This window comes from Brassica napus, chromosome C5 (assembly GCF_020379485.1).
Source record: "Brassica napus cultivar Da-Ae chromosome C5, Da-Ae, whole genome shotgun sequence".
Taxonomy (NCBI): Eukaryota; Viridiplantae; Streptophyta; class Magnoliopsida; order Brassicales; family Brassicaceae; genus Brassica; species Brassica napus.
Genome location: NC_063448.1, coordinates 9,730,636 through 9,742,379, shown reverse-complemented (window position 1 = coordinate 9,742,379; position 11,744 = coordinate 9,730,636). Strand labels below are relative to the sequence as shown.

General features: G+C 39.5%; 3 pseudogenes; 2 read left to right on the top strand and 1 right to left on the bottom strand.

The window, feature by feature from the left end:
- Nucleotides 1-300: 300 nt before the first annotated feature.
- Nucleotides 301-1,666, bottom strand: LOC125587062 (annotated as a pseudogene).
- Nucleotides 1,667-9,249: 7,583 nt separating this feature from the next.
- Nucleotides 9,250-11,584, top strand: LOC125587061 (annotated as a pseudogene).
- LOC125587060 overlaps nucleotides 11,584-11,744 on the top strand; it is an 81,674-nt pseudogene continuing 81,513 nt past the window's right edge.

The following is an 11,744-nucleotide window of genomic DNA, read 5'->3' as shown; positions in this document are numbered from 1 at the left end:
TATTTAGTATATATTTATTATTTCATAATATGTAAAAATATTTAATACATAAAATAATTTTTATATATAATGTTGATCCCGCGCTAACCTAGTATTTATTTATAATGAAATGTGAATAAGTCCAAAACTTAAATGACAACATTTTTAAGTAGATAAAAAGTAGACTCTGTTTTAATAGAGTAGATAAAAGCATATAATATAAAAATCTTCTTGTACATAAAAGTAAGAAGAACTCTTCAACTTGACATCTCAAATTTGGATAAGCTCTGAGATTCTTGGAGATGTAGGCGACACCAGTAATTACTTGCCGTTGGTTTTGCCTATAGATGTGAAGTTTAACCTGCAAAGAGCAAGCAAACATTGTCAAATCCGATAAATACAGTCAAATAAAGTAGAGAAATACAAAACACCTACTTGATTATCAGTTTTCGCTGTTGTACTGAAGCTCTATGCGTCACCTCAGGGCTGTCGCATTGGAAGAACCTTTAAGAAAAGGGAGAAAAAAATCACACAATAACAAGATCGAGAGACCAGCTTATGTATGGAAATTAATCACAGAAAAAGAACCTCCAATTCCGGTGCTCCATTAGAGAATGGTGAACCATTTAGAGGAATAATTGCAGTAGCATTCGAGATTGCGTCTTTATTACAAATCTGCTCAGTCACTTGATTTCCAATATCAAAACTGTCTTTAAGCTCCTCTGTTTCTTCTCTATTGGCTGAGAGTCTGGTGTATCATTACTAAGAACAGCAACATTCTCTGGTGGATCCTTACTGATGGAATCAGAATTACCATTTCTACAATAATCTTTAATAGGACTTGAGCAAATGGATACAACAGATGGACTCGGGCTCCCGCCTTCACCATCTTCTAAAAGCACTGAAACAGCAAGTGTTTGGAGTTCCTCAATTGATCGGTGAGTGTCTCATCGTCTCCTCGTTTTCTCTTCTTCCCATCTCCTGGACTGTTAGAGTTACCTTTACTTTCAGAACTCGCTTCAGTAGTAGTAGTAGTAGCTGAACTTTCTGTAGGAGAAACCATCCCGGGAATCCACAACATGTAACCGTTAATAGTGTGTTTAAACCCCTCAACGGTTCTTCTGATGTCAAATTTCTCGCCTTGTGCTGCTTTAACTCCTTGTTTACGCTGCAGACCCATGAAGTAAGAGCAATGGAGTGGTCAGGATGCGTGTTGAAAATCATGTGGATGAGGGTGGTATTGAAGCATGTCATAAGTCTGTCTCTCAATCTAAGAATACAATGTATATTATATTCAAGTCAAATAACCAGTTATTCTATAATACAAACTTTTTATACCAATTGAGAATAAACAAGAGTTTCACCTTCAGTGTATGCTGTCTGAGACATGACTCAACCAGCCTTTCCATTTTCTTAAATCATCATAGTTTTTATAAGCTTCAAAAAATGCAAATGTTTCAAAAAGGTATCCCGGTCAACTTTGTTTGCTCCATAGCCTGCAAGACATCAAACGACTGTCATTAGTCAATCAATCTGCATAGAAGCCAAAACTTTTAGGACTATCAAAATCTTACCTCACATATATCTTTGCCTCTTTGAAACTCTCATGTCATAATCCACAATTACTTGCAGATATATTATAACTAGAGTTCATACAAGTATAAGCAGGAGTAATATGGACATCATATACACGTTTTATTATGAAAGAAAATCAAGCAAAACTTTGAATATTGTACAAATAGGTTGAAACCAATTATATCTAGAAAATATTTCTGATTCGATGTGTATACTACTATCTCATCACATCACAGATAAATTTTATGTGTGGTTACACAGTTAAAACTTTTCGGTATTTAGATTTATATTTGTGTTATTAATCGGTTTTTAATTGTTGGTTTAACCAGCCTACTACTTGATCTCCCGGGAGACTCAAAGAGGTTTGGAACTCTACAATGAAGAACAGATGTATAACTAAACCATGCAGCTAGTGTATAAAATAATGCTGCTCACTGCAGATGAGGATGCTCTGGTATAGTTTTGTATTGGGAAGGACAACATATTCGGCAACCACTTCAACAACTTGAGGCTTGATGTTGATAGTTGTCATACGACGTATGTTACATCGAATTAAAGTAATTTCAGACTTGCTTTTTGTTGGGCCTAATTATTAAGCCTAATGGCTCAAATAATATATGGCAAAATGTGAAAACAAATGGGCCTATGGGTTCTTATAAAAAGCCTTGTTGGCTTTAATGAAATGAAGTTAACAACATCCCACATTGGTTGGGAGAGTTGATTTTGAGGAGTATATATATGTCTTCATGACATGAGAGGTTAAACTGCTCAGAGGAAGAGAGAGCTCCCACGCGCGCGCCGCCGCCGCCGTCCGGCCGGCTCGGGCTTCGGCCCGAGCCCGATAAGAATATTCTTTTTGGACCAAGTTAAGCTCAAAGTTTTGCCATTTAATTCCCAAAAAACGACATGCATTTTATTTTAAACAACACGTAGTTCGTTTAAAAACAACACGCTGTCTCTCTTCTTGACGATAAGTTTAAACGAGAAAAGTTCTTGCGGAGGAAGTTTCGTAACGCCTCGCCTCCGAGATCCTCGCGAGATTTCCGCCAACGTGCGCACGTGCGGCATTAGTTACGGAAAATGGATCGTCTTCTCTTCTTTAAAAACTCGTCTCCTCCTTCATTTTTCTTTAAGTTTTTACGCAACAAAAATCACCAGATCCCTCAACGTAAGTCTAGAGAGTGTTTCGTAGAGTTTATAGTTCGATAGGGCGATCACGAGTGAGGCGTGATTCGTCTGCCATGGTTGTATCCTGGGACTCTATATTCGTACAGTCCCGTCTCACTAACGGAGCGAATATTTTGAGTTAAGGAAAGAGATCATATCTCGACTCCATGTCTCTTTGCGAATACGATTTCTTATCGTTCTTGTATTCGTCTTTTACATTCGTTTATTTCCTTAACATCGCTTTTATTCTATCGTTTATGTCAGTCCGGTTTTCCGGCTTCTACAATCTTAACTCAAAATCGCTTTATGTTTAAAGCTTTAATCGGGTTGATAAACGATTAATAGAAACGGGTTTTGGAACCGTGTTTGCGATTTGCTTTCTAGCATTTCCGCGAAACGTTTTGTTCTTATCTCACAACGATGTTTGCGATTTGCTATACGCTTATCCGCGAAACGTTTCTGCCTAAATGTGTTTGCGATTTGCCTTAGAGCACTTCCGCGAAACGTTTCTGGTTTATTTCATTACGCTTTGCGGATTGCTTTCTAGCATTTTCGCAAAACGTTGATACATTCTTCAAACGTTATATACATGAATCGTTTCAGTAACCGTTTTCTTAAGCGAGTTTGTGAAACATTCTAAGTCTATAAAAATGGTTTCTGCGAACGCTTTTAAGCGAGTTTGCAAAACGTTTTTTCCAGACTTATATCGATATGATTTGGTTCAAATACCAAAAATGAACATCGATTTTAGACTATTATTTTCTTTAAAATAATATGTTATTTGTTGAATGGAGTACTAATCCGTTTTTTCATGTTTTCTCTACAGAAAAATGACAAACGATAACAACACCCCCATTGACACCACGGATGTCATTCAGACTCCACTCAACGCTGCAGCAACTGATGCAACTGGCGTGACAACCGCTGCAGCAACAACGAGCACTATCCTCCCTGCGGGAAATGCTGCTGATGAAACCACTCGCCGTAGCCTATTCGGTGCTGGTCTTTATCAGACGGGTTCAGTATCAGCAACTGCAAGTGGTCCGGTGGCAGTTCAAACTCCTCCGGCTGTACCTAGCTTGTTCACTCAAGGACTGATGCCAGACAAGTTTGATGGCAAAGGCTTCAAAACGTGGCAGAAGAAGATGATGTTCTTCCTGACAACGATGAAACTGGACAAGTTCATCCAGGAGGACAAGCCCCTGATTCCGTACGGGATTGATGATGTTCACAGTCTTGCAACTGTTGACATATGGGTGCATTCCGACTTCATCTGCAAAGGTTACATTTTGGGTCGTCTCATTGACCCATTGTACCGTGTCTACTGTGAGATCCCCACGGCGAAAGAGCTATGGAGATCACTGGACAAGAAGTACAGAGGTGAGGACGCTGGCTGCCAGAAGTATGTGGTCTCAAAGTTCCACGACTTCAAAATGGTGGATTCAAAACCCATCATGGATCAGGTGGAAGCGCTTCAGCTCATTTGCCATGAAATCGCTGCTGAAGGAATGTCCATCTGCGAGACATTCACAACTCTCAGCTTCATTGAAAAGCTTCCTCCAAGCTATGCGGATTTCAAGAACTACTTGAAGCACAAGAAGAAGAAGATGGGGCTCGAGGAGCTCATCATGAGGCTTCAGATGGAATCCAGAAACCGAATTGCTGACAAGGTCACTGCTAAGGAGCACAGTGTCAACATGGCTGAGCACAAAGGCAAAGGAAAGGCACACGCCCATTCTCCTGCCAAGCCTTCCAAAACTGCTGCAGCCCTGAAGGCTTCTGGAAAAAACTTCAAGAACAAAGGCATTGAAATCAATGCGAATGCGAATGTGGAGAAGTTCAGGGGGAAATGTCACTACTGCCACAAAGTGGGGCACAAGACTGTTGAGTGTCGCAAAAAGATCAAGGATGAGAAGGCTCAGGCAAATCTCACAGAGGAGGATCTCGTTGCTGTGGTGACTGAAGCCAACATGGTTGAAAGCAACAACCCCAAGGAATGGTGGTATGACACTGGTGCAACCACCCACATTTGCACCGATAGGGCGATGTTCAGCACCTATCAGAAAAGCATGACTGAGGAGAAGCTCAAGATGGGAAACACTGCAGTCTCCAAGATTGAAGGACGCGGCAATGTGATTTTGAAGATGACATCTGGACATGAGGTCACTCTGACGAATGTGAAGCATGTGCCTGACATGAGGAAGAACCTGGTCTCGGGAACCTTGCTCAGCAAGAATGGATTCGCCACAAATTTTGAGGCGGACAAGCTCGTGATTAGGAAAAATGGGATGTATTTGGGAAGAGGGTATGTTAAGGGTGGACTTGTCAAGTTGAATGTAATGACAGTCCCTCCGAAAGTTGTAGCTTCAAAAGTTTCAATGAATAAGAAAGAGCCAGTTGCTTATTTGGTTGAGTCTTTTAATATATGGCATGAAAGATTAGGCCATGTAAACTACAAATCTATACAAAGATTAATGAATTTAAATCTAATTCCTAAATGCAAAACAAGTAAACAAAAATGTGAAGTATGCGTACAGGCTAAGCTCACGAAAACGCCATCACCTCGTGTTGAAAGAACTAATAAACCTCTAGATTTAATTCACACAGATTTATGTGATTTAAAATACTTACAAACTAGAGGTGGGAAAAAGTACTTTGTGACCTTCATAGATGACTGCACAAAATATTGTTATGTATATTTATTACATAGCAAAGACGAAACCTTAGAAAAATTTAAAGAATTTAAACTCGAGGTCGAAAATCAGCTTAAAACAACTATTAAAGTAGTTAGAAGCGACAGAGGAGGCGAGTATGATGGTCCATTCAATGCATTCTGTAAAGAACATGGAATAATCCATCAAACTACAGCTCCTTACTCACCAGAATCTAATGGAGTTGCTGAACGCAAAAATCGAACTCTAAAAGAGATGATGAATGCAATGTTGCAGGAATCTGGGTTACCCCAGAACATGTGGGGGGAAGCATTGCTTACCACTAATTATATCCTCAACAAAATTCCACACAAAGTAACTGGCAAAACTCCATATGAATTATGGAAAGGTAATTTACCTTCGTATAAATACCTCAAAGTGTGGGGGTGCCTGGCAAAAGTTGCAGTACCGCCACCAAAGAAGGTCACTATTGGACCTAAAACAGTGGATTGCATCTTCATCGGATATGCACATAACAGTAATGCTTATCGATTTCTGGTACATAAATCTGAAATATCAGACATTCATGAAAATACAGTCATGGAATCAAGAAATGCATCTTTCTTTGAAAATATTTTTCCATATAAGGAAAAACAAGGTTCAAAACGAACTCGAGAAGAAAGAGACAATGACAAAAACTCAGAAACTGAGACAAACGTCGAGATTTCTATAAATGATATTTCAGAAAATGAAGAAAAAGATGAACCTCGAAGGAGCAAAAGAGCTCGGAAGGAAAAATCTTTTGGAGAAGATTTCCTAATGGCATTTTTAGTAGAAAATGTTCCAAAAACTTTGGCAGAAGCCATGGCTTCACCAGAAGCTCCATTCTGGAACGAAGCGGTCAGGAGTGAATTTGATTCGATCATGCAAAATTATACTTATTACATAACGGATTTACCACCTGGCTGCAAAGCATTAGGGAATAAATGGATAATGACACGAAAACCTGGTGGAAAATACAAGTCTAGGCTTGTAGTTCAAGGATTCCGACAAAAGGAAGGCCTTGACTATTTTGATACATATTCTCCAGTGACGAGAATAACATCAATAAGACTGATGATAGCAATCGCAGCCTTAAGAGACCTAGAAATCCATCAAATGGATGTAAAAACTGCTTTTCTAAATGGTGATTTAGAAGAGGAAATTTACATGAAACAACCTGAAGGTTTTGTCATTCCCGGACAGGAAGACAAAGTATGTCGACTTGTAAAGTCACTTTATGGGCTTAAACAAGCTCCTAAACAATGGCACGAAAAATTTGACAATACAATGATGTCAAATGGTTTCAAAATTAATGAATGTGACAAATGCATATACTACAAAACTACCAAAAATGCGTATGTTTTGCTATGTCTATATGTAGATGATATGCTCATTATTGGAAGCAATAAAGACATTATCAATCAAACAAAGAACATGCTCAAAGGGACATTTGAGATGAAAGACTTGGGATTAGTAGATGTAATTCTCGGGGTTAAAGTCACAAGAAATTCAAACGGAATTATCTTAACCCAATCTCATTATGCTCAAACAATATTAGAGAGATTTAAAAATTACTCTAATAGTACGGCGAAAACTCCGTTAGATCCCCAAATGCACTTGACAAAGAATTCAGGTGAAGCGGTTTCACAAAACGAGTATGCACGTGTGATCGGAAGTCTCATGTACTTGACCAATTGTACTAGACCGGATCTGGCGCATGCAGTAAACGTACTTAGTCGATATACAAGTAATCCAGGTCATACACACTGGAAAGCTATAACGAGGGTACTCAATTACTTGCGCTACACCAAAGATTTTGGGCTTCACTATGGTAAAGAACCAGCAGTTTTAGAAGGATACAGTGATGCTAACTGGATATCAGATTCTAAAAACTCAAAATCCACGAGTGGATATGTCTTTACACTAGGAGGAGCAGCAATATCATGGAAATCTACCAAACAAACAGTGTTAGCCAGATCTACCATGGAATCTGAGTTCATAGCCTTAGACAAAGCAGCAGAAGAAGCTGAATGGCTTAGAAATTTTTTGGAAGATATTCCTATGTGGGAGAAACCTGTGCCAGCTATACGCATACATTGTGATAGTCAATCAGCAATAGCTCGGGCTCAGAATAATCTCTACAATGGAAAATCTCGTCACATCAGAAGACGACATAAAACCATTAGACAACTTATCTCAACTGGTGTAATCACAATAGACTACATCAAATCGGCTGACAACCTAGCGGATCCATTTACTAAAGGTTTGCCACGAGATGTTGTTGCTAAATCATCAAAAGGAATGGGTTTAAAGCCTATAACGAATGAGGATGCTTGATGGCAACCCTACCTATCATGACTGGAGATCCCAAGACGTAGGTTCAAAGGGAAAACAAAATCAAACAGAATCTAACCAAAGCACTTGAGACAAAGTAGTCTATTCCCAGCTCCTAAGATGATAAAAGTGCTAACAAATGTGTGAAGGATAAGCATAAGCTTTTAATGATTCCATAGCTTCTAAGCGGGGTATTACTCAATACTTTTCATGGTCAATCACCTAATGAGTGTGAAATGGGGCCGTTTCTAGGAGAATGAATGCAAGGCTATATTCTCTAAGTTCACTCATGAAAACCAGGAATAGTTCAGGGCCACAATGAACACAATAGAGAACTAAGTTCTACGAGAAAATGAAGCTGCGTTATGCCTGTTGTCTCGGTTTACATAAAACACCGGTTGGTTCAAGACATCATGTTCACCTTCTGGTAAAGTAAACCCGACAGATATTAACTATGAGTGGTTCAAGGCTTAAAAATGCCACCAACTCAAACACAGTGAATTTTTCGCAAACACTCTCGATAAGTTTGTCTAGTCTAGTAAAGATTAGAATAAGTATAGTTTTTAAAGTCTATCGAGTCTGCATTTAGTCTGCATATGTTTTAGAAGAGTCATTTCTTTTCATGTGGGGGATTGTTGGGCCTAATTATTAAGCCTAATGGCTCAAATAATATATGGCAAAATGTGAAAACAAATGGGCCTATGGGTTCTTATAAAAAGCCTTGTTGGCTTTAATGAAATGAAGTTAACAACATCCCATATTGGTTGGGAGAGTTGATTTTGAGGAGTATATATATGTCTTCATGACATGAGAGGTTAAACTGCTCAGAGGAAGAGAGAGCTCCCCACGCGCGCGCCGCCGCCGCCGTCCGGCCGGCTCGGCTCGGGCCTCGGGTCTTGGGCCTCGGGCCCGAGCCCGATAAGAATATTCTTTTTGGACCAAGTTGAGCTCAAAGTTTTGCCATTTAATTCCCAAAAAACGACATGCATTTTATTTTAAACAACACGTAGTTCGTTTAAAAACAACACGCTGTCTCTCTTCTTGACGATAAGTTTAAACGAGAAAAGTTCTTGCGGAGGAAGTTTCGTAACGCCTCGCCTCCGAGATCCTCGCGAGATTTCCGCCAACGTGCGCACGTGCGGCATTAGTTACGGAAAATGGCTCGTCTTCTCTTCTTTAAAAACTCGTCTCCTCCTTCATTTTTCTTTAAGTTTTTACGCAACAAAAATCACCAGATCCCTCAACGTAAGTCTAGAGAGTGTTTCGTAGAGTTTATAGTTCGATAGGGCGATCACGAGTGAGGCGTGATTCGTCTGCCATGGTTGTATCCTGGGACTCTATATTCGTACAGTCCCGTCTCACTAACGGAGCGAATATTTTGTGTTAAGGAAAGAGATCATATCTCGACTCCATGTCTCTTTGCGAATACGATTTCTTATCGTTCTTGTATTCGTCTTTTACATTCGTTTATTTCCTTAACATCGCTTTTATTCTATCGTTTATGTCAGTCCGGTTTTCCGGCTTCTACACTTTTAACATCTAAGAAAAGCAAATAATATAATATCATCCGTTCACTAGTCTTTTAAAACTCCAACATCTTCACCACCTAACCCTTAGTGGTTGCTATCTCAGAGGAGAGATTCCTTCTTCACTAGGAACTCTCTCTCATCTCAGGCATCTTGACCTTTCTTACAATAACTTGGTAGGTGAAATTCCATCTTCACTAAGAAACTTGTCTCGTCTCACATATCTTGATCTTAGTGAGAATCACTTGACAAGTGAAATTACATCTTCACTAGGAAACTTGTCTCGTCGCACATATCTTGATCTTAGTGGGAATCACTTGACAGGTGAAATTACATCTTCACTAGTAAACTTATCCTGTCTCACATATCTTGGTCTTAGTGGGAATCACTTCAAAAATGAAATTCCGCCTTCAATTGGCAACCTAGACCAACTAACATTTATGAGTTTGGGCTCAAACAATTTTAGTGGTAACATTCCTAGTTCCTTTGCCAATTTAAACAAGCTGTCCTATTTATCTCTCATAGACAATCAATTATCCAGTGAAGAATTACCTCGTATACTACAAAATTTAACCAGCCTGTCCAAGTTAGACCTTTCCTATAATCATTTCAAATCCAAGTTTCCATCTAACATGAGTGGATTCCGTAACTTGGTACAATTTGACGTGGGATGGAACTCTTTTGTCGGGAATGTCCCTATATCCCTGTTTACGATTCCTTCACTAAAAGAGGTTTTTTTGAGTGGAAACCAGTTTGAGGGACCCTTAGAGTTTGGGAATACATCCTCATCGTCTAAGTTAGAATGGCTAAACCTTGCTTCTAACAACTTCAATGGACCAATCCCAGAATCTATATCTCGATTTCTCAAACTCGTGGGTTTAGATCTTAGCAATAACAGCTTCATTGGGCCAATCCCTAGATCTATGTCCAAATTAGTCACCCTCTACAATCTGGATCTCTCTTACAATAAGTTGGAAGGTCAAGTACCGAGTTTCTTGTGGAGGATAGAAACCTTGCTGCTTTCTCATAATTCTTTCAGTAGCTTCGAGGAATTACTGCAAGCTATTGTCAGTGGAAGTAGTTCAAATTCACTTCAAGTTGTAGCTGTTGATCTTGAGTCAAATTCACTCCGAGGACTATTTCCCCGATGGATCTGTAAGTGTACATCATTAGCATTGTTAGATCTGTCAAACAACCATCTCTCTGGTTCCATTCCTTCATGTTTGACGAATTGCATTGCTTCTCTTCACGATATAATTATAAAAAACAACAGTTTGAGCGGATTCCTTCCAGACATCTTTAGCAAAGTTACGATCACTAGTCATTAGCCGTAACCAGCTAGTGAGTAAGCTTCCAAAATCATTGATCAACTGCAAGGCTATGCAATATCTGAATCTGAAAGGAAACAAGTTCAAGGACACGTTTCCATCTTGGTTGGGATCTTTGGGATCATTACGTGTTCTGTTTCTCGGATCAAATGCATTTTATGGTCCAATCTCTTCACATTTTGGGTTTCCAAGTCTGCGAGTCATCGACATATCGCACAATAGCTTCAATGGGACATTGCCACCAAATTATTTTGTGAATTGGCATGAAATGTCATCTGTGTGGAGAAATAAAACCGAATGGTATGAGGATCCTACAGACGAAGGCCGTCCAGATTCGTTATACATGGGCGAAAAAGACATGTATGATGATTCGATGGATATGATGTATAAAGGTATCAACACAGAGTTTCTACGGATCTTTCTTGCATTTAAAGCCGTCGATTTTGCTGGAAACAAATTCAGTGGACGGATTCCCAAATCAGTTGGCTTGTTGAAGGATTTGCGCCATGTCAACTTTTCAAGAAATGCATTTACAGGCAATATCCCTTCTTCCTTGGCAAATATAACAAATCTCGAGGCACTAGACCTCTCTCACAATAACCTTTCGGGTAATATTCCTCGTGATCTTGCCAACCTCTCCTTTGTGTCATACTTGGACTTCTCCCACAACCTTCTCCAAGGTCAGGTTCCAAGAAGCACTCAGTTTCAAAGACAACCTTGTTCTTCATTCCAGGACAACCTTGGACTCTATGGTCTCGAGGAAATCTGCGGAGATATCCATGTTCCTCATCCTACATCGGGAGATTCCCAACATTTCGACGAATTTTCATCCGAAGAGTCAGAAGAAGTGTTGAGCTGGATAGCAGCTGCAATAGCCTTCGGACCTGGTGTGTTCTGTGGACTGGTGATCGGACATATCTTCTTCACTTCACACAAACACATATGGTTCATGGAAAAGCTCGGTCGAAACTATCCAAGATAATGGGGATCATCACTGCTCGTTAAACACCGTCTCTCTTAACTTTGTTTCATTTAAGCGTCTTGTAAGTCTGTACTTCCAATTACTGGTTTGTGAAAGTGTGTATTTGTACTTTTTCTATTAAACATTGTTGGTGTTATTGTTGTTATGGTAAAATTTGAAG